This window comes from Mya arenaria, chromosome 9 (assembly GCF_026914265.1).
Source record: "Mya arenaria isolate MELC-2E11 chromosome 9, ASM2691426v1".
Taxonomy (NCBI): domain Eukaryota; kingdom Metazoa; phylum Mollusca; class Bivalvia; order Myida; family Myidae; genus Mya; species Mya arenaria.
In genome coordinates this window covers 20985011-21004974 of record NC_069130.1, presented here as the reverse complement: position 1 = coordinate 21004974, position 19964 = coordinate 20985011, and the positions used below count along the sequence as shown (strand labels likewise).

At 33.0% G+C, this 19964-nt stretch overlaps 1 protein-coding gene across 1 annotated transcript in view; it reads left to right on the top strand.

Moving 5' to 3' along the window:
- Positions 1–11418: 11418 nt before the first annotated feature.
- The window catches only part of LOC128202994 (ADP-ribosylation factor 1-like), a 66426-nt gene continuing 57880 nt past the window's right edge, over positions 11419–19964 (top strand). The window contains exon 1 of the mRNA XM_052904214.1: positions 11419–11443. The gene's annotated coding sequence lies outside the window, so the exon portion shown is untranslated. The remainder of the gene's footprint in view (positions 11444–19964) is intronic.

Sequence of the window (19964 nt, the reverse complement as noted above, 5' to 3'; positions counted from 1 at the left end):
ATATATCTTAGACAATCTATAGAAATATGTTTTATTGTATTTTTGAGTTTACCAAAAGTATTCATAGTAATTGTTTATAAGCATATTTTGAATTATTTTAATAACTAGTGGGGCGCTGTTTCGCCGCATCGCATAGTTTTAATTTCATGGCCCTGTTTTCTTCCGTGTCGTCACGCTCTGATGACGTTGGTGTCCGGCATGCACGCGCTCAATATAGTTTATGAACAAAAATTGCGGGCTTGATGTCATTATCGGGTTATGAACGCAATTGGGCTGGTCAAAGTGTGTGGAGTCCGAAGGAAAATTTAAGGAAAATTACTGCCACACTTCTAAATCGAATAAAGTTACGAAATTAGCAAAAGTGCTAGCGCGCTTCATGGATTTGCAAAATCGCTGCCGAGCGTTCAAATTGCATGAACGCACGAAAAGAAATATCAAATCCTTATCTAAAAGCGTAGACACAATATAATCACATCAGACGCATTTATTGCGAACGTATTGAGAAATGTTATAGTTCTGCAATTATTACATGGAGACCGGATAAGAGCAACTTTGTATTTACGGATTTAGGAAGAATATATATTATAAAATGTAACTTTTGTTTGTCTCTGTTCTGTATTAATTCTGGATTGAATTTTCATCTTCCTTGCGTTCATGCAGGTTAAACTATCGGGCTCGATTTGTGAAAATTTATAAAGCGTTTAAGCGATTCTAGGGAATTTATTTACTTTGTTCCTGTATAGTCATAAATTGCTTTGAATTAGAAATAAAACGTATCTTAATTTAAGTAAAGGAGAAGAGATCATTTTCTCCATTTTGCATCTGTAAAAAGTAATGGTTGATATTTGAACCTGGGTTTAATTTCGATCTGGTCAAATCAGAGTGAAGCAATCAAATTAATAATGACGTCAATACGTCTTGTGGAATGAACTTTAGTCTTTCTCTACAGAATAGAACACTAGAGCAATGTACATATTATTTATTGTGTATTACCACATGCAAAGCATGAAGCGATTTTGATGTTGACAACTCACTTTTTGTTATTTTTAAACGTTTTGGAGCAAATTTCATTAAAGTAATATTATTGAACAGATGGCTATTTAATCTAACCAAATTTAATCGACTGATTGCATGTCAACCATACAAGTCCATACATGAATGCAGATAGTAGAATAGGTCAATGGCGTAGTGCATTTTACGGGTTAACCACATATTGGCAACCGTGTAATTATAGTATGCAAACCGAGTTTATCATAGTATCCCTTATTTTCCGAAGATGTATCTTTGAATTCTTTAGAATTACCGCAACCTTGAAGTTTATGTGATTTTTACAGACAAATTTCATTTTCATCTCTTATCACTAAAACACATATTGGAAATTGAATAGGTTCGATTATATGGATTCGTAGAATAATATTACTGAAGATTTTTGTCCGTCATTGTTAAAAAACAACAACTGAAGATTGGCTATGCATTAGAATATCTAAATAGAACGATGCCTGGACTTCATTGAAACTATCAATTAGGAGCTCTGAATGGTTTTAACTCGTTTATGAGTACTCTTTCTTATGATTGGTTGCCTTATTCTATTTTCAACCAATAGCGTTTTTAACATTGATAAGTGGGGCTCTTATGATAGCGCCCTGCCTACGCAACTTACTCCAGATCAAGTACAGCAATGCAACATTCTGAGATTCAATATGATTGCTCAAAATTAAGTATTATAATCACGTGTAAGAGTGTTTTATTTGTAAGTTATGCTTATATCCTGTGCTTTACTATTATACTGACTTTTATACTGTATTAGAATATATAAGATTAAGTTTAATTGCTATAATTTACTTGTTCACCAAAAGTGGAAACGTTAGCCATTATGTATTAGATATAATTTATCACTGATAATGTTGGCCTAATAAAAATATATATTGTTAATCTTAGGCCTTATCAAATATCACGTTAATTTGCACAATAATTTTGTTGTGCTGCTCAATATATCGCGCAAATACCGAGAGCTTTTTGTGATGTTGTATATTTACATTATGATCGGAATGTAAGAAAAGGCTGTTTGCAAAACAAACAACATTTTCTTGCTTGTGAGTCGCCTTGATAACATTTTACCACTTGCAAGATACACAAATGTTAAAACCAATGTTCTCTATGAAGAATTCATGGAAACATTGAATTGAGAGCAACTGATTTATTTGGCTGGAGTATTGGCATGGGAAACAATGGAACCTTTAAGAAAATCAAGACACACAAAGTTTAGGAAAGCAAATCTAATAGCGTTGACATAATTCAATGTTAGGATATCCAATGTATGTAATGGAACAATTGAAACTAAGGTGAGAAATGAGAAATGTAGAAGGATCTGCGAACTGGATAAGAGCAGCGTTGTATTTGAGCTCTCACTATTGTTGATACAATATTAACACCTCAACTTCCATTCCTTAAATTAACTGCCTTTCGGCAATTGCGTTTATCAATCGATGAACGCAACATCTTCGGATATGTTCGAATCGCAATTCATCGCATAACACTATCCATGAATCTTGATATTGATCTTGATATTGTTTGTATTGTGTCAGCAGGTCCCGTAAAATGTAAATCAACATTTAAGAAAGTGTTAATTTATAATATCTTTAAATGTAATGTTGTCATAAGTATTTCAATTTTAAGGTTAAATGTGATTTCAAGTGGTAGATCTCTTTCTGCGATATTGTGACGTCATTTGAAAAATTCTTTCCGGTTACAGTCGGGTCGTTCTATTTACAGAATGGGTAAGAAGGGATTGCTGAAAGGTTTTCTGAAATGAAGTACTTTTTTAACAATTCTTGAATTTAATAATGAACTATTGGTGTAAATATAAGAAATTGCGGGATGGATGTCATTATCGGGAATATGAACGCAACTCGGCTAGTCAAAGTACGCGAGGAGTCCTTCGGTTTCCACATACTTTGGCCAGCCCAATGGCGTTCATACCCCGATAATGACATCAACCCCGCAATTTATTTCTTATATAACTTCCTGGGTTGTATTTCAGCGTTCATCACTGTTTGTACAATGGCCACCTTGAGATTGGATAAAAGCAGCGTTGTTATTAAACTTTCACCACTTTGGTACAATTTCTTTCTGGGAACAAAATAAGCGCAACGTCTAATTTGAGATTTGACCTTTGTTGGTACTATAATATCCTTGGAAGCGATTTTATAAATATTAAGAAACAATGCAGAATGCTGACATTGCTTTTTTATTTCATTTGACGCAAAACATTAGAACATTGGGACATTTATAAGAATAATACAGATGCGTATAGAATTGTTATTATTTTCAGGCCTTCTAATCCATATTCAGCTTTTTGAAGCATATTGACGTCTTAATCTAAAAATGAAACCAAGATTTATTGAGCCATCATATTGAATTACGAAGTGTTGCACTATTGTGTCAGATCTGGAGTGAGAAGCGTGGGCAGAGCGATATTGGAGAGCACCACTTAAGAGCCCATAATACTTAAGCAGCGACCAGATTGCTAAAAGCGTTTTTTCTTTGTTTTAAAACATCACAAGTTAACAAATCTAAAAACAGCGTGAACTGTTGAGTACTTCCTCCAGGAAAATGTAAAAGTACATATTTAAGTCTCATTGCAAGAAATCTTATATTAAGAAAAATAGTATGTTAATATAATTACCAGGAATTTAATGCTACTACTTACCAAGATTAAGACATTAGCAACACTAAAATAACCAAGAAGCTGGGAACTGAGTGCAATGTAACCTTCTTTTAATTCCATCATCAACTGTCCTATAAAATAATCATAAAGACCAATTATGCGTATGGACATATAGTATATGTTTTTGTGAACAGAACATATTTTTAAATCACAATTTGGTCCATCTTTTCACGTATATAGGCAACGTATTACATTTGCAACATACCATCAAGTACAATCAATAAGTGAAAAGCGTTAATAATCATGATCATGCAGGTTAATTAGTGCGACACCCAAGACATCATTTAACTGCACTGGACGCAATACCGGTAGCATGTTCCAATAAAACTAGAACAGCTGGGAGATCAATAACTGCTCTATTATCACAGACCCTCTTTGGAATGAGTCATGGATTAAGCAGTTCTATTCTTGGAAACACAAGGATTCAAAAGTAACATTTCATGAATTTTGTACCTGGTTAATATAATTAAGCAAGAGGCAAGTATTATTCTTGGTAAAAAGGTACGGTTGTGACGTCTATGACATTTCCTGGCACCAAGTGGTTGCATTTGTTTTAGAAAAATCAATATGATTAACTAGTTTGGATTATGCCAAATAGACGTAAAGTATGAATGAAACGTTTGAATATGTTATGTTTTGTCTGTATGCCGTCATATTTGTATGGATATACATTCGTTTCAATCATCAGAAAGGTACGCTATTATTCCGGTAACATAACACTTTAGATGATGCATTAGAATGAGTGCACTATTTGCATGTAAGAATTCAGAGTAAAATTAAATTGATTCATGCATGGTATTAAAAATTGAATCCTTGACTATATGTTTTGTAGAAAGTGCTAAGTAGTTTAATTAGACCGTTTCCGATGCCAAATGTTCGTTTATACACGATTACAGTTTGGAATTCTGGCAATTCACAATTCCGACAGAATATTAGAAGTGCATTAATCATGAAAATGCAACGCGTTTTGCATTCATCGTTTGGCACTTAAACATCTGTTTGAATATGTGTATGTTCGTTTTCTACCAAATCGCATTATAAACACTTATAGCTATGATTAGTAAGAGGTTTCATATATGCCTTAAGTGTTTACACTCTCGTTGATTATAATTGTATGTATGCATATGGGTATTGGACTTGATGGCTTCATGCAATACATGTTTAAATATGAGGTTTCAAATGTTGTATCATATGTGCAATATAAACAATATAACCTGCCAAATGCCAGTGTCAGGAGTATATGTTGGTGCTTTTAGATAGGAATCATTTGTTAGCCATTTAATGTACATTGTGTGCATGCATATATTCCTTAGAACATGAAGAATTTAGTTTTGACGAATGTTGACAAACAATTACTTTCAGGCGATTAAACTGATACCTTATAGCAATTTATATCAAATATATTATGAAAAGCTTATTATTTCCGTGAAATTATTCCATATATTTACCATTTGATGTTTACAAGCATTCTTACATTATTTAGCAATCAGCATTTATTTCATGACAAATCCATAGCAGTGATAGAGAATTAGTTAACAGCTGTTTCTGTTTGTAGTCAGGGATACATTGTTTTTAAAACCAGGCATCACTTATGCATAAGATTGTGTTCGGTGCGTTTTAAAGAGCAATGTTTACCACAATATTTTTCACGCTGCTTGATGAGTTGTCAGATAATAATGCGATGGAAACTACAGGGGCAAGTTCATTTTTCAAAACTGTTACAAAGACTCTCTTTAGGCGGTACTTATATTTTAAATTGTGTTGGGTATGTTTAAAAGAACAATGTCAGAACACGCTAAACGAAAGACATACGGCTTTACAAAACAAGCAAGACAGACTGGCTATGCTTACAAATCATCATTATGCGAAGCAGGGCCTGTAATCAAACCCCTCTTGAGACTCGAATTGAGGCTCAGACTCAGAAACGCAGGTATAATTGTGTGTTGTAAAACAATTACAGGAGCAAAGATGGTTAACATGCTGTATATGTTACGATTTGTCATATCTATATTATGTCATGTAACAGATTTCAAAACATTTAAGCATTAAGTTTTCTACATCAATCTTAGTCTCAAACTCAAGCTTAAGACGTTAGTGAATTGGATTCAGGTGTTCTTTGGAGCTGAAAAACGTTCAGTATTCATCCTTACACTTCCACCTACATATTATAGAAGGCTAATTCACGTACCATTATTTTGTAAACATGTTAAATATCTCACTCAAATCCGAGTTTTCATGATGTTCTAGATCTACATAATTATATGATATTAACAGTGTCTGCTTGCAAAACCATATTTTTTCTTGGGTCGCCTTGATAACATTTATCTCTTGCAATATACGCACATGTTGAATCAACGTCTCCTATGCAGAACAGAAACATGGATTTGGGAGCAATTGATTAAGTCGGCTGGAGTATTGGCACTGGAAACAGAGGAATATTCAGGACAAACAAAACACCCATATTTTGTGAAAGCAAATCTTATAGTGTTGACATAATGCAAGTTGTGCTCATCCATTGAATGTATTTGGGACTTAACTGAGAAATGTGATAGTTTTGTAATACTTACCTTGGGACAAGATAAGAGCAGCGGTGTACTTGAGCTTTGAACATTATTGATACTTACATTACAGCGGACTTGTTGCAATATACGAGGGAGATATTGTTAACATTTGAAAATATGCATCATGTAGATATTGCATTGTGATTTCATTGTCTGCGATATGTTATTATACACATTTATACGAAACTAATATGTGCTTAGGATTTTAACACTAATATTGGTACTAGGAAGTCACATATGTACATGCATTTTATATTAAAGTTCCATATTAATTGTCGTATATTGTTTTGATGGTAGAAGTAAACATTATTGTACCAAATGTGTGGAACACGTTTGACTACTCGTAAAAGATAGGAAATAATGGACCTGATATTAAAAACAAATTCGTCACGATATTGATGCCTATAGACTATTGTTTAACTTGAATGGCAGAACTTGTGGAGCAGGTTTTAGGTAGTGATATAAGAAAGGATAAAATCTGATAAAGGTTCGTCTTTTAGATTGTTATTACTCTGTATGTAAATTTGTATGTGTATGCAAAGCACAGTGCGATATTTCAGGGTGACAGAAGACTTATTGTTATACTTAACCATTGAAGGCGAATCGTATTTTATTTTTATAATATAAGATGACAATATAATCGATTAATTGTGTATAAGCCATTCACAATTAAGAAAAGTTAAAATGGCCAATGACGCATTTCATTGTATGGGACTTAAGAGTGATCCTTAATGGTTAAAATAATGTGGATATCCACTGGAACTAAAATATTGACTGTTGGATTTTAAAAACACTCTCTTCAATGAATCATGCATGAAAAGCAACTTACAATTTTGAAATGGTCTAAACACACTCCCATTTTACGTCTCAGATGTACCTGTTTAGTATGTGTGTTCTGACTAATATTTTTTGGAAGAGCCACGTCATTTCCTTGAACAATGATTACGTGTTGACTTTACTGGCAGCTTCTGACGACAGGTTAAAGTGTTTTAGAGAATATCCTGCGGGAGAGAATGATGTTATTACAAACATCGGAAGCATTTAGGTTTGAGAATGTGTTTTTTTCGACAGATAGGAAAGGTCAAACGAATTTTTCAGTTTTTATTTTGTTTTCGAATGATTAAAGCAAATTTGCCGTTTATTGATGGCGTCATCAATTCTACGTTGCAGAAACAGCGAGCTTATTATCACATTAAAGTAACTGTTTTTTTAATATTAGAGCCGTAAGTCATGTATTCCCCACGCAATTTTCGAAGTTCTTTTACTTAGAAATATGTTAAATTAGGTCGTGTAGAAATGCTTAAACGGACGTAACGCAACTCATGCTTAACAGGATCGTCTATAACGCAACAAAGTATTATGTGTATCCTACAGACAACCTCCATTCCCATCTCTTATCACTGAAACACATGTTGGAAATGTTTATTCGTTCTATATTCGTGTGTCTTTCTGCGGCACAATACAATACTAGTTATGATATATTCGAGTTATTACATCTGCAAGAGAAATCAGGCTACCTGCCAGATGCCATTATTCATGACATTTTTGAGATTGTTTGTTATTGTGTAACATTTGTTTAATTGACGTTGTATAAAAAATGTTCTGAAGATTTTTCATGTGCTGCTAGCTGGATTATAAAAGCCAAATTGGACGTTTACTTATCGTTTTAATTGTTTATTTAGCACGTTGACCTGCATGTATTTCAAAACTATCACTAATATCCCCGTATACTAATTGTATTTATAGTACTACTATGTTATGATATTAATGTTAGTTTAAAAGGCGTAGTCATTTATCTTGCTTTAGTAATTAGTAGTTAGTTGAACATCTTCCAACGTTTGCAAAAATTGTTCGCCGTGCAGCCATACGCTAGTTTGGCTTCATTTAGATTTAAATGATAGATTGAAACAACTATTCTTCATACAAACACGTCTAAACACTCTTCATAATTTAGACTGATTAACAAAATCTTAAAACTAAATGCCTATTCTCGGATTGTAACTTTTAATGTAAGGTACGCCCAATTTCAAATGATAATGACTCTTGTACAAAGAAATATTTTAAACATGCCGTGTTTAAATATACAGAATATGTTCCAGCTGACTAAGGTTACCGCATATTTTCATAAAGCGGGGAACCAAATAATGACGTCAGGTTTCACTGAATTTGTCTAACTTTGATTCTGAACGATTAACCGTGGTATTTTTTGAAGGCCGATAGAGGATGTTTTTGACAGGAAAAGTAGGTTATTCTCAAATACCATTAAAAACTAACAGCCATACGTAATAACACATTCACGGAATATAATAACACATAACCATTCATTTTTACGGGCCTTATGATATACCAAATTGATGTGAAAGAAACATGTGGTTTTAAAATGTATGACAGTGTTGTTATTTTATGAACGTAATTTACAGTTTTTCGCACAATTAATATAACAGTTTATAGCTTGTAACGTATTTAATGGAAATAAATGCGAATCGAATTAAAACCACATTATAATTACCGTATTCATACAATTAATGGGAAACAATATGTGTTATTCGAGATTGGATCAATGTAAGAACAGATTGTGTAATGGTAAAGATAGTAGGAGCGAGCGAAGGCAATCATTAACAGTGTACTAAATATAGATAATGGGTTTCTGCAAGCAATGTTTCAAACTATGATGTCATATCTATTAAATTGTAAAACTGCAAGTCTTATCGAGTTAGCGGTGTACTTTTTGCTCTCGGATAGGGTGTTTCATTTGCTAGAAATGTAGGTTATGATCTAATATTCACTCCTCAAATTCCATTCCATTAATATTAGAACGACTTTTCGGCAATTGCAATTATTTTCCGATTAACGCACCACGTTCGGATATGTTCGGATCGCGAATAATCGCGATTTAATTTAAATTGAAAATGTATCTTTTTATTTTTATGTAAGTGGGCCACGAAGTTAATTCATTATTTGATAAATGTATTTTTGTCATAAGCATTTTAATGAAACGTTTAAATGTTTTTGTAGAAATAAAAAAATCCCTTGTTATTGTGACGTTATATGACGAACTGTTTCCGGTTACGGTCGGGTAATTATCATTTCAGGTTTGGCGAAAAAAGAATTATTGGAGGATTATTGGAGGATTTGCTAATAAAATAGTATTTTTTAACAATTCCGGAAATAAATCATAAACTACTGTTGTAAATATAGGTGATAAATTGCGGGATAAATCATTTTTACAGGGAAATGAACGTAACTGGGCTGGTTAAAGTGTGTGGTGTCCTTAAACATCAATAATGCAATTCATTCCGTTAATCAATGTTGATACCACCTTTTTATTGCTATTTTTTCCAATAATCTGACATTCCATGGAAATGCTAGCATTGTTTAACTTAAGTGTTTGCAATGATTTGCATTCACTTTTATTCCAGCTGAATTGTTTGCAACATCATTCATTTAAAAAAACCAGGGAATGTTTCGAAGTAATTCTTCAAGAGAGGATATCTGAATAATTTGCATTCAATTTTATTCTGTTCTGAATTGTGCGCAAAATCACTTATTTTAACAAACAGGGACTGTTTCCTAGTAATTCAAACAGAGAATATCTGAATGATTCTTTCTAATAGAACATAGATAAATCCAGTCAGTACCAGATGCAGTTGCTAGTATTATACTTATCATTACCGTATATGAAAGAGTTTCAATTAAACCGACACTGCTGTCTCCATGATATAAATGTATTGTTTGATACTGAAGAACCCTTCTAGCGGAATCCATTTAACTTTTACTAATGCACCTTTCCCTATTTATTTTCAAACTCGTTTCATTTCTTATGCATTACATTTGTAAGTGTTTTAACGCATATTATCCAGTTTAAACGTATCAATAAGTCTAAAGAGTTGAACAGTTTTGGGACGGTACTGCAAGTACCGTTAATAGGTACCCAGCTACTTTTCGACAGGCATGCATCAATTGTTGCCCGAAAATATCAAGCTGATAACAAGTTGTTTGCGAGTGTTCAAAATAAAATCTTATGAACTCATATGCTATTTTTATATTTGAATTACCCCCATCCCAATCCCAAACAAAAACTGTTCAGTGTATATGATACAAGTAGACTCTCAGGCGCTTGGTTTCTTGGAAGTGACACGGTCCAAGGGCTTGTAATGCGTTATGGGCTGATAATGTATTTTTAAGAGACAGATATTGAGGTTTATGCAAAATGGGATTTCTTTTTTCACTAAATTCACTAAAACCTGTTATCTCATTTCAAATGCAGCCAGCCTTAATAATAATGGGCTGCAGAAGATATTTTAAATTCAAGATAAAAACATTGAAATAATGATGCAAATTTTACAGAAATCTTAGACATAAAGCATCAATTTCACTTGATTCGTGAGCATTGGAAAAATATTGGAATTCCGAAATGATGTGGGGAAAACTGGTCCCAAAGCGTCGACAATACGATGTGTGCCAACTAAGGACTTCAGGGCGATTTTCAATGCATAGAATTAAGTAATGGATGTAAAGCTTCATTCATCGGACCTGCGAGACGTTTCAATAAAGATCTTAGTAGATTTTAATCGTAAATTGAAATTATCTTAGTGTCATAACTGCATGCATATATTCGTGTGAATTGAATATTAGCCAAAATTGAAAATGAACACGAAGTTGAGAAATATAAAAAAAAAATATCGATGAATTTTCATATGTGAATTACAAAAACGATTTAAGATGATTGAAGTTACGGCAAATTCCTTAAATAACGGAGCTCTAGGGTCTAAAGGTTTATCAGCGATTTTAAATAATTTGTGATATACATGTATGGTGCTTTGAAATCGAACTGCCAACTTTAGTGTTTTCTTTGAGATGCTTTCAAGATTGCAACAACAATAACAGTGATACGATTATAAATATGCATGCGTCATTAAAAACATGGTGAGCATTTGATGTCAGTGACGTCATAAAGTGGATCTGGAACCAAGCACGAACATAAATAGTTATAATTTAGCGACAATACTTAACTCGTAGTAAGTTTTGAGGAGTGAAACAGTACTGTGAAAACTGGATGGGAATGCATTTTGAAAAGGAGTTACGAACTACCTACTCTGTTTAAGATCGAGTATTTTCAAACCAGATTCGTTTAACGTCCGTGTTTAAATTCGTGGTAAGAGAGTTTCCTGTGTATAGATTTCGAATAATTTAAAAGTATGTTTTTAGGTCAGCATGGAAAAGTCCGGAGTTTATGGCTTTCAAAGAATTACTTATGTGCATTGCTTTCGAATGATTTTATAGATCAGGATTAATTCATTAACATTGAAGCATGTGTTGTATGTATAATGTACTATGCTGGCATGGTAATAAATATACGTTTGACAAGTATTCTATACAACCATAAAGGGGCTCTCCGTTCACAGTTTTGGTACTGCGCTCTTTCAGTAGTAATCAACAAGTGCAATCAATTACATATTTCTTATCAATTACTATCTCTAAAATGATTCATCCATCAAAAACAAATTTAAAGCTTTACTAACTATCACGGTACCTGGTTTGTAACTGACTTATATGATTGGTAAGAGGCAAGTCTATTTACTTGTTAAACGCTTACGTGTTGATGAGAACGGCATTTAATGGCAATAAAGTAGTTGTTTCCACGCAATCATAGCCAACAAGATATAGTCATGACAAATTATGGAAACAAATGTAACGTATCGTAAGCATGTATAATTATCATAGAAGCGTATATTTCCGATGCTTTATCACTTGGTCGTTTTCTACGTAACAGACACACACAAGTGCCAATTCTTGGGTCTAAGGCAAATTCATGATGTTGTTTATTACTCGAGCAATTCTTGCGCATATTACAAACAATTTTCATTTCCTTCTCTTATCCCTTGAACACATGTTGGAGCAGTTGTAGCTTCTCGGCCATCTCCGGAAAGCTCGGAAGAAAGACTTTGAGGTAAGGATGTTTATTCGTTTTCCATTCTCGAGTCTTTCATCAGCACATTTCAACGAGTGTTATTATTAGTACACAATCATTATATCTACAAGATAAATCACCTTACCTGCCAAATGTCATTATTCATGATGTTCAGAAGTGATTGTGTTTATTTCTGTAGTTCTGAGGTTGTTTGTCATTGGATAAACGATTGATCAGTTGTAAGAAGCTTTTTTTCTTAATAGTTTTACCTGTTTCACGTATCTCATCCCACATGGTGTTGATAAAAATACAAACTTATATATATAAAGCTGTATTATTGTGTGTTTTTTTTAAATCATGTAACGAATCAGTAATTAATTGAAATTGTTACTCAGTTAAATATTCATTACATATGCCAAATGAGGCAAGAGATCACTCTTAAGCACTATTATGTAGTGTAAGCACTCGGTCAGTTTCAGTTACTTTACTCATCGGTCATCCTCATTATCCGATATTTGCGACTGACCTATTCCGTTATTCTCCATTCTGAACGGAATTAATCAAGTATGAATATTTTAATCATAGAAATAATTTATAGATATTCAAAGGAATTGGATGCATCGTTCGTAAGTAGGTGACTGTATATATTGTAAAAAGAGCGAAAGTTTTTTGGGTTTTTTTAACGTTAACGTTTCTAGCACCAAGTGTTTGTAAGCACACGGTCCCAAGTTTTAATTATTGCTATTCAAAGTTCAGCGAAGCATAACTTTAGTTGTCTTTTAAAATCCTATTTCAGGAGCAAACATGGTTAAAATGTTGTATCTGTCACAAATTACCCGTTCTGTCATTGAACAGTTCATAGAAAGTATGTTGTCAAAATTATATTATTATAGATTGTGAAACATTTAAGAATTCAGTTTTCTGACCCTGAGTCTCAAGTTCAAGACGATACTGAATATGACCCAGGAGTTCTCTTTGGCTGAAAATATTTTATGAGGATTTGCACCAACACTTTCTAGAAATAAAAGCCTTATGAAGATCACATTTTGTATTCAAATATTAACGAAGTCTTGGTGGCCTGATAATATTTTACCTCTTGCAATATAGACAAATGTAGAACCGACCTATGCAGAATAGAAAAATGGATTTTAGAGCAATTGATTAGGTTGGATTGAGGACTGGAAGGAATACAGTGGAACATTCAGGAAAATCAGAAGACCCATAGGTGGTAAAAGCAAATCTTATTGTAATGATATAATACAATTTGTGATCAACCAAAGATTTTTTGAGGCCATTACTGAGAAATGTTATACAGCTGTAATAACTACCTTGGGACTGGATAAGAGCGACGTTGTATTTAAGCTTTCACCATTATTTATACCTTTATCTGGAAAGTTGCGAGAGAAAATGTGTAATTATTTAAAACATGCAGCATTTGGATATTACATTATGATTTAATTTCGAGGCTATTGTTTGAAAAATGTATTCTACAAATTTGTTAGAAACGAAAAATATGTGCTTATATGGCTTTTAGAAACTCTGGCATTCTAAAACATGTTCAGCTATTGGCAACAACGTGCCGTCATGATCCAAAATCGGTACCAGGAAGTGATTTATTTTCATGCATTTTATATTATATCATATATATTTTGATTGTCTTACATTGATATAAAAGGATAAATTAATCTGAACATAGTTTATGAGTATTTATTCTTACACTTACACCAACATTTATGTATTATGTAAGCCTAATGAAAGAGCACAATTTCCTTGTACCATTATTTCGTAAACATGTTGTTGTCTATCTCACTCAAACCTTTTTCGTATGTGTGGGCTGACTGTGATTTTGGCGCGAGCCAAGTCATTTTCATGTACAATGGTTACGTGTTGAAGTTACTGACAGTTCAGACAGCAGTTTGCTTGTGTTTAGAAGACTATTCGTCTTAAAAGATTGATGTTATAATATCAGAAAGATTTTGTGTTTTGTTTTTGTCGTTTGGGGGGTTTGTAAATATTTTTGTTTGAAAGAGCTGTTAATTAAGCAACGGTCACAGAAATGTTGCAGCTCTCTTTAAGTTTGAAATGATCTTTATCCGTATCACATGTTGTTGTTTTAATGACGTCGTCGTATTGCAGAAACAGCGTGCTGATTATCACCACATAAGTAACGGTTTTGTAAATATCCAAACCTTATTTTATATTTTTCTCATTCATTTTCCGAGCGTGTTTCACTTAGACATGTGTATTCCACAGAAAACCTTCATTCCATCTGTTACCACACATTTTAAAATGATTATTCGTTTTATGTCTATCATTCAGCGGCACAATTGAATAATTATTATGATTTGTACATGAGAAATCTTGTTACTTGCCAGATGCCATTATTCGTGATATTCTTAAAAGCCATTTTCTTGAACTCGTTTGTTTTTGTGTATACATTTGGTTAATTGATGTTTATATAACTTATAGCAAGCTATTATGTTTTTACATGTGCTACATGGTTGGATTATTCAAGTCAAATTGGACAGTTGCAAATCAATATAATGATTAATTTCAATTTTGTCCGCCATGTTTTCTTAAATATCATTAATATTCATGAACACGTAAACTATGAATAGGAAAACTATACGATACGTGTTGGAACACATAAATTATCTTAAAATTGAATGCATCTTCTAATACTTCAACATTTCATGCTACGTATGCACTGTTTCAAAAGATAACAAAAACTGTTTAAAGGTATTTCTGTTTGAATGTGTTAACGACTGATAAAGAATGGTCCCAGCAGTTTGTCAAATGATATGTCGATTTCAAATGTGTTTTCCCGTATCAGATGCTGTGTTTATTGATAACGTCTTTGAATTGCAGAAAACTTTTTACCCCCAATTTAATACGGTGTGTATATCCGAGCCATTGCAATATATAACCAATGTATTTAAGAAAATTGTATTACCTGCTAAATAACATCATATGGATAAAACTTCATTCACTTAAGACTAATAAACGACTTTGGGTCTGACTGCAAATCCGTACATTCGATAGTCATATATATACAAATTCTGAAATTCGTGCACAGAGCTAACGCAACTTGTTTTACAAGTACGTCTATTACCCAAAAAATTATAAATAATGTGGTTTCTACTGACAACCTTCATTTCCATCTCGTATCACTAAAACACATTTGGGAAATGTTAATTCGTTTTATATTCTTGGGTCCTTTGGCGGTTCAATAGAATCAATGATTTGTAAGTTTTACATCTGCTAGAGAAATCAGGTTAACTGCCAGGGGCAGTGATTACGAACAGTCTCAAGTCTCAGTTCAGACTCAAGACTCATTATGGCAAAACTTCATTTCATTGCAACTTTCCTTCTATCAGAGTATTGATGGTAAAATTTGTTGAAATATATTAATATTTGAATGTTTTACCTTTATTTACATACATTGTTGTAAAAGAAATGAAATAAATATGATTTTTTGTTCCTTTATATAAATGCTTTTCTGAGTCTGAGTCTAGACTGGGACTTGAGACTGTTCGTAATCATGGCCCCAGATGCCATTAGTCATGACATTTCTATCAGCCATTCTCTTGGGATCAATTGTACACAATTATGTATACATTTGTTAAATGTTTTTTATGAAATATCACAAGCTCTTATGAGTTCATGTGTTACATTGCTAAATTATAAAAGCAAAAAATTACTTATTAAGTTATTTATCTTTAGAAATGATTTTTAGAATTTTATCCTCCATGTTTACCTTAAATATTATCAATATTCCTTTGCAGGGACTCTATAAATAGTAAACTATAGTATGGTGTCAATCTTAGGGTGTTTGGTTTTGGTTTAACATCGGTTTCACGAACTGTGTATAACAGCTTCAAATAAAATGAAAACCAGTTTTATAGTTTCTTTTACGAAAATCAAAACTGATTTTTGAAAACTATCCAAAAAACCTACGGAGGTTGATTCGTCGGTTCGTTTCATCCGAAACCTAGTTAAAACCAGCATGGCGTACAGTGATCCAACTTTATTCAAGTAAAACAGGCACACGACCATCTACTGTATCGTTTTTGTTTAGAATTTGACGTGATGGCTACATGCACAAGCTTCGCCATGTTCTTAAAATTGTACAGAAAACCACAAAACCACGCATTTATTACTTCATGCAACACTTTTGAAACATATTTCAAAACCGACGAAACCCTTGAAACCAAAAGTGAAATTAGCTTTGTATCAACAAAAATGCCCTTAGTTTACATTCATTTATCTTAGATTAAGTGGTTTTAACCATCTGTCGTAAGTTGAACTATAACCAAGATTTTTTTGTCGCGCAGTCGTATGATGATTTTAATTGAATATAAATTTGTATGAATTCAGGTAATAATTCCTTCAAGAACCATATTGAAACACTTTTGTTCACAATTTCAACTAATATACGATAATTTAATTACAATGCATATTCTCGGATACATTTACTCTTAGGTTTGCCCGGTTTCAATAAATAATTGTTTCCATATTATTGGATAACATTAATATGGAATAATGAATAATAGTTAAATCTTATTGAGTAAAATGTTAAGGATTAAGAAGGACGGATCGAGCAAGCGCGCATTCTTCTTAGTCAGTAGGAATTAAGGGAACTGGTTCCAACTGACCTCAATCATAACATATTTTCATCAGACGGGGAACCAGATTATGACATAACTTCTCAGTTCGTTTTTAAAAGATTATGCAATATTCTTATTGAAGGCTGATAGGCGGTTTTATCGGCAGATATAGTAGTTTATAAGTGAAATCATTTAAAGCACAAAGACATACGTTATTACACATTCACTGAATAAAAATAAATACCATTAATTCTTACGGGCCTTCTAATATGCTCAATTGATATGTAAGAAACATGAGGTTGTTGAGTGTATGTAAGTATTGTTGTCTTATGCACGTAATTTACAGTTTTTAGCACAGCTGATATCGGATTTTATGGCTGGTAACGTATTAAATGGCTATTAGTGAGAATCGAATTAAATCTCAGTATCATTACCGTTTCTCATACAATTAATGGGAAACAATATGTAAAGCTTAATTAGTAAGAAGGTTGGAGCGAGTGAAGAGAGTCATTAAGAGTGTACAAAATATATATGACTAGGTTTCTGCAAGCGAGGAACCAAACTATGACGTAATATCTAATACATTGTTAAACTTCAAGTCTTTTCGAATAAGCGGGGTACTTTTTGCAGTCAAATATGATATCTCATTGGCTGGATATGTAGGTTATACTATTTACACTTCAAACTTCTTAAATGAACGGCTTATCGGCAAAAGCGAATATTTTATGATTAACACAACATCATCGGATATGTTCGGATCGCGAATTAGCGCGTTTTATATAAATAAAAGACATGTTAATATTGTTATTGTTTGAGTTAACAGGCCGAGAAAACTTTAATCAACACGTTTAAAAGTGTTTATTTATGGTGTTATCATAAGCGTTTCATTTTAAGGGTGAAAAGTGTTTATTATTCAATTTGATTATTTTTTTCAAATAGCATTGTGTCTGTTTCCGGTTACGGTTGGGTCGTTCTGTTGATAGGATGGGTGAAAAAAAATAACTGCAAGGTTTTCTTAAATGAATTTTTTTTTTTTAACAATCATGGAAAGAAATAATAAACTATTGTTGTAGATATAAGTAATGAATTGCGTGATAAATGACATTTACGGGGATATGAGCGCACCTGGGCTGGTGTGATGTCCTTAAACATCAATTATGCAATTCATTCCGTTAATCAATGTTGATACCACTTTTTATTGTTATTTTTTTCAATAATCTGACATTCCATGGAAATGCTAGCATTGATTAACAATGCCTAACTTAAGTTTTTGCAATGATTTGCATTCAATTTTATTCCGACCTGAATTGTTTGCAAAATCATTCATTTAAACTAGGGACTGTTTCCTAGTAATTCTTCAAAAGAGGATATCTAAATAATTTGCATTCAATTTTATTCTGTTTTGCATTGTGCGCATCATTAGTCATTTTAACAATCAGGGAATGTTTCCACGTAATTCTTTAAAAGAGTATAAATAAATGATTCATCCAAATAAAATACATATTAATCCAGTCAGTGACAAATGGAGTTGCCAGTGTTACAGTTATCATAACTGGCAATAAGGAGTTTCAGTTAAACCCACACCGCTGTCTTCATGATATGGATGTATTGTGTGATACCGAGAAATTCCTTTAACAGAATGCATACAACTTTTACTACTGCGCCTTTTCTCACATTTCAAGTTTCTTTCATATCATATTTACTACATCTTTAAGTATTTAAAGCAAATAATCCAGTGTAAACGTACCAATAAGGGTAAAATGTGGAACAGTTTTTGGACGGTGCTACAAGTACCGTTCATATGTACCTAGCTACTTTTCGACAGACATGTATGATTTGTCGCCCGGCTTCAAAGCTGAAACAGAAGTGTTCAACTGAAGTGCACAACCAAACAACGCAAATAAGTTCTTACTATGCAGTCAAACAGTCTGACTTTTATTACATATTTTTGAGAAAATGTCAGGCTTATGTTATTTATGAGTGTTCAAAATGAAATCGAATGAACTCATTCGCTATTTTTAAAAGATTTGATTACCCCCATCACTACCCCTAACAATCACCGTTAAGGCTATCTGATACAAGTAGCCTCACAGACGCTTGTTTTCTTGTAAGTGACACAGTCTCAAGGCTTGCAATACGTTTCGGGCTGATTATGCATATTTCTCAGAGACAGATATTGAGATTTCTGCAAAATGCGCTCTCTTTTTTCATTAAATTTACTTTAATCTGTTATCTAAATTCAGATACAGTCAGCCTCAATAATGTTGCAGATGATTTCTTAAATTCAAGAAAGAACATTAAAAAAAAATGATGCAAATTTTACAGAAAGCTTAGACATAAAGCATTGATTTCACTTGATTCATGAGTATTAGAAAAATATTAGAATTCCGAAAAAGCGTGAGGATACAGTTCCCAAAGCGTCGACACTACGATTTGCGCCAACTAAAGACTTCAGGGTGGTTTTCAATGCGTAGAATTGCAGTCGTTTTATGAGGATTTGTAGACTTATGTTAAGGCTGCATGTCAGGAAACTCTGCCAGTCATAGATGTAAAGATACATTTATTGGACATGGGTGACGTTTCAATAAAGATCTTCTTAGATTTTGGTCGTAAATTGAAATTATCTCAATACCTTGAAATTTAGCCAACATGAACAAGAAGTTGGCGAAGTAAAAACAATCGATGTATTGTCATTGGTGCCGTTTTTACAGATTTAAGATAATTGAAGATAACATCCTTCAGTAAAACGGTGGTGCCCTAAGGTCTCAAGGTTTATCAGAGATTGTTAAATAGTTTGTGATATACATGTAGGGTTCTTAGAAATTGAACTGCCTACTTAAGTGTATTCTTTGAGTCGTAGTTCCAGACACACACACACAAATGCCAATTCTTGGAACTAATGCAAATCATGATTCACAAAGTTGTTGATTACTCGAGTAATTCTTGCGCATTTTACAAACATTTTTCATTTCCTTCTCTTATCTCTTGAACACATGTTGGAGCAACCGTAGCTACTCAGCCATCTCCAAAAAGCCCGGAAGAAAGACTTTGAGGTAAGGATGTTTATTCGTTTTCCCTTCTGGAGTCTTTCAGCAGCAAGTTCCAATGACTGTTATATTTGTACACGGTTTGCACATACTCAATAGATCTACAAGATA